This window comes from Andrographis paniculata, unplaced genomic scaffold (genome assembly GCF_009805555.1).
Source record: "Andrographis paniculata isolate CXL003 unplaced genomic scaffold, ASM980555v1 Contig59END, whole genome shotgun sequence".
Lineage (NCBI taxonomy): Eukaryota > Viridiplantae > Streptophyta > Magnoliopsida > Lamiales > Acanthaceae > Andrographis > Andrographis paniculata.
Genome location: NW_026137594.1, coordinates 5,972,121 through 5,977,989, shown reverse-complemented (window position 1 = coordinate 5,977,989; position 5,869 = coordinate 5,972,121). Strand labels below are relative to the sequence as shown.

Sequence of the window (5,869 nt, the reverse complement as noted above, 5' to 3'; positions counted from 1 at the left end):
CATATATAAAGTGTGTAATTTTATCAAAATTTTTATTATTTATTAAAAAATTTCTCTTCAAAATATCAAATTTAATATTTATTTATATTTTTTATTATTCAAAAAATTAATTTTACACTCAAAATACCAAATCAATACCTATTTATATCACGTCATACTAATTTTTCAATTTAAAATTTTAATTATTCAAATCCGAATAAAATATCCAAACTCCCAAAGAATCACACGTATAATGTATGCATGTGTATATATATATATATATTTGTTACTATATATACACACAGAGAGTGTATATGTATTATTTAAGTGAGGAGGCGTAGGAGGCGTGGAGAGTCGTAAAGTATAATATATTTCACTTTGTATAAGAAAGGCATGGAGCAGGATATCATTTGATTTTTAAAAATAGTTGTAATATTAATCATAATAGTAATACTTTCTTCATTATGCATATTTGATTGGACATGAATTCAAGAAAATTGAGTAAAAATAATTTTTTTATAGTAAAAAAATAGAAAATGGGAACTTTGGATGATTGAGAAAGAGTAATAATAATAATAAGGGTCTGTTTGGTTCACGTATTTTTTTTTATGAGATTGAGATTTTACAATAAAATTTATATGTGATAATTTATATGTGATAGTATTAATTGCATTTAGGATTTGGAATTATATCATATGTTTGGTTGATAAAATTATTTATAATTTATATTTTTCAAATCCACTTTGTTTTGCACATTAATTGAATGATTTGAATTTTTATATTTTAAATGACATAATTGTCTTATCATAAGTTTTATTTATTGTGATAAATTAAATCTTTACATCCATTTTTTCTTGGGAACTTTATTTATTTTTTTACCAAATTAGGTGTGTTCTAATAAAAATTTTTTTGAAGAGATTATTCAAAGTAGTTTGTAGTCCATAGGAGCATAACATATGAAATCAATATTGATGTTTGTATCAAAGTGAAACAAAGTAATATATGCAGGTAATCATATAGATCGGTGATGAAGCACTCAAGTACCATTGATTGATTGAACCTTTTTTCATTAGTTCCTTTGAATGCAATCACAGTGGCATTAAGATCTGCAGCAAAGCCAACAAATGCCTGCATCGAACAAAAAGCTCACACTACATTATAATCTATGAAAGAGATTGAGTGAGAGGAAAATATTCTTCGGAATTTTTTTTAAATAGATTCAAAAGAAAAAGAAATAGGAGAAGTTAATAACACTTGACCAAACCTGTAGGCAGTGCTTCACATCACAACCAGCTCAATGATTTCAAAGTTCTAGAAATCAAGATAGTTTTAATTATTTGTACCATGAGTAGGAATATGTGTAGCATTATTAGGTGTCATATAAAGTGTCTAATACTTGCCCTCAATCAAACCGTTGCATCTTGAGCAGGTCCAAGTAAACAACTTGTTCAAATATAACAAATTTACCTGCAAACACAAATCTTCGTCAAACTATTTAAACTCTAATTGTCCACAAAGCACGCAATAGTCTTGCCTCATAGCGTACCAAGTTAGCACCACTATATAGCATTGAACTTGATCTATCCATAGTGCACTTATAAAACAAGGCCGTCTAAGTAGTTGTTTTACAGAAGTGGTTCCTTGACTGTATATTCACTCACTCACCAAATTCCATCTCTCTCTCTCTCTCGTTCTTCTTCAACCCTAAGCTAAGCTAAGCTACTAAATATATGTATATACAACCAAATAATTAGATAATAGCTGCTGGTGGTGGAATATATATATATTTATATATACATGTCCATCATCTATTATGATCTATATATGTATATCTACTCTACAAATTTATTGATAAAGTAAAGAAAGAATTTCTCCATAGCTATGATGAATTTGAATTCAAAGTGATACTGATCGCTCTCCTTTAGTTTTCTAGTGTATGTTTTGTTGTATAGCAGTAAGCAGTAAGTTTCCACTTTAACATGCTACAATACAATACACATAAATGTAGATATAATTGCCACCTGCTTCCACAATTTCCTCTCACTCTCACTAGAATAGAGTAGAGTAGAGTACAAAGTGTAGTGTGGTCAAGAAAGGAAAAGGTAGATGGGGTAGGTTGGATGCATCAATGGACAGGACTTAATGTTCTGTTCAAACCACATGCTAAGCTTGCTTGCTTGGTCTCAGGTTGTAATTGATTTAGCAATGATAAACCTATTCATCGGTGTCTAATCCTGAGTAGAGATTATTGTGATATATATACACATATGAATAGTAAGAAGAATAAATAAAATAGATTAATATAATATTATGTTAGGCGTGAGTTTAGTGTCATTATGAACTCTCAAGACAATGAAATTAACATAATTCAAACCTTAGATATCTTCTCTTCAAACAAAACACAAAACCAACCCTATGGATTAACCGACACGCCCTAAACACAACTTTTAGCAAAATAATCAACAATCTCTGTGGCTAAAGACTAAACAAAAATGAATCATAATAAAACAGCGCAGCGGCGCAAAAAACCTACAAATAAAATTGCCTCAAATAAAAAAACAAAAACAATAGAATGAAGAAATCGTACAATCTCAAAATTGTTAACTAGAAGATTACCGTTGCTGCTACACCTTCCATGCTAACCACCATACTTTCCGTTGTCGCCGGTGCCCGCTCACGGGGAAATTGCTACCGTCCGCCGCAGGGGCGGAGCTACACGGCGAATGTCCCTCAATCCTCTTGACAGAGCAGAGATGTACTGCGACTCAGAGTCTCTGTTGCCCCCGAACAGGGCGGCCGGCGCCCAATGGTTGTCCCTTCGAAACAACAATGGAGTGGAGAAGAAATGGAAAAATAAAAAAATAAAAAAGAAAGAGAAGGAAGAAGAAGGGGTGAAGGACGGTGCCGCAGGGTTTGTATATTTTGTAGAGGGGCAGGTGTTTGCATTTTTTTTAACTTTAAAATACAGTATTATAATTTTTTTTTATTTTTATTTATAAATATAATAGTATTAGTTTTGTTATGGTTTGAACTGTACAACAAATACATATCTTAATATGGATAAATTTTTTAAATAAAATATATATATATTTTTTTAATTCTAAAAATATTTTATGTAGATTTTTTTAAATTTTAATTATAATATTAATTTTTTTGTTAAGATTTAAATTATAAAAAAAAATATATAGGACTATACTTCGTCTCTATATGTGATTGTTACAGATATATCACCGAAATAAATAATAATATTTTTAAATTTTAAAATAATTGTATATATATATTTTCTTCTATATATAATTATAATATTTATTTTTTTTGTTACGGTTTAAATTGCGTAACAAATATATATAGGACGATATCTTGTGTCAAATGTTATTATTACAGATAAAGTACCGAAACAAATACATAAAAAGATTGACCAATAATAGAAACTTTTTATCTAGACAAATTTCGTAACAAAAACTTCTTTTTGTGATGAACTTTTTTTTATGGACAATATACCACTACAAAAAGCCAATTTTTTTGTAGTGAGAGAACCTATGAGATCTTCAGTTTAAAGCTAATCCTTAAAATCATTTATTTAGTAACATGTGTTTTCACTTGTTTAATATTTTTTAAATAAAAAAATAATTAATTTAATTAGAATTACAATATGTCCTCCTATCTTCTATTTTCTCTCCCTTTTGTTAACACTTATGTCCAAAATTATTTCTCTCTCCCGCAATACCATTTCAGTCCTATTTTTCTTGCGACACCGACGACTGGTGAACACCTCCGCCAAAGACGCATGCTCTGTTCTGGTCAAATTACAATTTTGTTGTTCATTGATTTTCTTTTTCTCTTATTTTTTATTAGGTTTAACCTAATACACTTCCCATTCCGACTTCGCAGCCGACGAAGTTTCTTTTTGTTTCTGTATGTTTATTTCCTTTCTTTTTCTACATTTTTGTTGTTGTTGTGTGGATGTATTGGGGTTTGATTAAATGTTTTTTTGTTGTTGTGTGGATGTATTGGGGTTTGATTAAATGTTTTTTTGTTGTTGTGTGGATGTATTGGGGTTTGATTAAATGTTTTGTTGTAGTGTGTTTTTGTACGTTTGGCATATTAACAATTGTTTGAATTGTTTACTTCTAATTCATATTTTCAAAATTTTTTATAATTAAATTGGAGATTTTTATGGTAAATTATTTGTTTTTTTTTTTCTTTAAATAATGTTTCCTAAATTTTTAATGAGATAGACAAGGTCCATGCTTTAAGCAAGAATAAGTAATGAAGATGTGCGCACCGGATAAACCTCTGGCCGTAATAGCCTACAAACTAGACCCGACAAGACAAGTCACACTAGGTGAACCATGTGTGACAGGCAAGACCTAGAGGCGTTGGAGTTTGAACCCATAACCTCACGGTCACGAGTCTATTCCCACACCACCAGGCCATCCCTTACGGGACTGGAAATTTATCTATTTTACATTTATCCAAACTCAATAGATCTTATTCTTATATTTATTGACCGGGCCACTTGTATGGTTCCTGTGAACCATATGTGGACAGTTTCTACTTGACATGATAATACTGTTGAACTTATTACTGAATGACATGTGTTGTGAATGCTTATTTGAGCAATTATCGTATAGAATTGGATCAGTATCTTGTAACCCTTGTTGGAAGGTCAGTTTTTCCTACGATATTTTTATTAGAAGACAAAACTAGTATTTTATTTCATGATGGGTCAATTTATTATAGGCATAGTAGAAAATATTTAATCAAACCCCAATACAAAATAGGTTATTTGATCATTCAGTAAGCCTACTGTTTCTTATAAAAATGTTGTTTTTAGTTTCTCATGCAAGCTTTTTGATAGATATGTTTTAGTTTATTTGATATGTTGACTTATGATTTATTTCTAAATATGTTAAGTTGATTTCATCGACAATTTTTCTTTTTAATGTCTAACTATGACATTAGTTTGTTGGTTTTAAGTTTTCGGACTCATGTACATAAACTAATGTACTTGTAATTTTACTGTATGACGCACCCATCTACCTCCTCTGTGAACTCAGACTAGCTTTGTTCATGTGGCTCGCCGGTAAAAAAGTGAATTTCATGTACAAAACTCAATTCTGGGAGAACATTTTCCTGTTGTTCAAATTTAGATACACCATTGATGAATGTAATTATTTCAAGTGGGAAGACAATCATATAGACATATGGAAGTTAATAAATAAGGTGAAAAAACTAGAGAACGAATTGAATGAATCGAAGAATGAAGTGAAGAAAGAATTCAAAAAAGAAGTAAAGAACATTGAAGTGAAGCTCCAAAGAAAATTGATAATATTTTTGTTGGTTATTTTTTATTTATTTTTTTTGTTGCTAGAATATTGTTTTTCAATATGCAATTTTGTGTATCTATATTTTTGTATGTATGTATTTAGACTTGACATGTTATATTCGATAGCGGGTGGCGTTTGTAATTTTGAATGAACTTGGTGAAACTTGTTTGTTATGTTATATATATTATCCATGAATTCGTGCAACCTATTTTTTATTATGAGAGTATTAGCATGAGATTTAAATCATAAAAATGAATGCCTTTCATAGGACAAGAGTTTAAATTTACAAAGTTAAAAGACGTAAATCTTATCCTCACAGTACAACTATTTATGTTATTTGTATTTATATTTTTATCAAAATCATCTATATGGATCATCATGAAATACTTTTGGCAGCTTCCTTGATTCAAGTAGACAAATTTCAAATAGAAAATAAAAATCCTGGAGATATGATACATCTTGTTATCCGTCTCTTGTGAATTTGTTAGATCCTTGTTATATCTATGATCCAACAATAAAGCATGCATGCATACATATATATTAATTCCCTACTACTACAT

The 5,869-nt window shown here is 29.7% G+C and overlaps 1 long non-coding RNA gene across 1 annotated transcript; it reads right to left on the bottom strand.

The window, feature by feature from the left end:
* Positions 1-987: 987 nt before the first annotated feature.
* LOC127258529 (uncharacterized) lies at positions 988-2,875 on the bottom strand. The gene is made up of 3 exons (XR_007840317.1): positions 2,596-2,875; positions 1,244-1,446; positions 988-1,107 (listed from the first exon to the last, which is right to left on the bottom strand). It is a non-coding gene; the product is annotated as an uncharacterized LOC127258529 (long non-coding RNA).
* Positions 2,876-5,869: the final 2,994 nt, after the last annotated feature.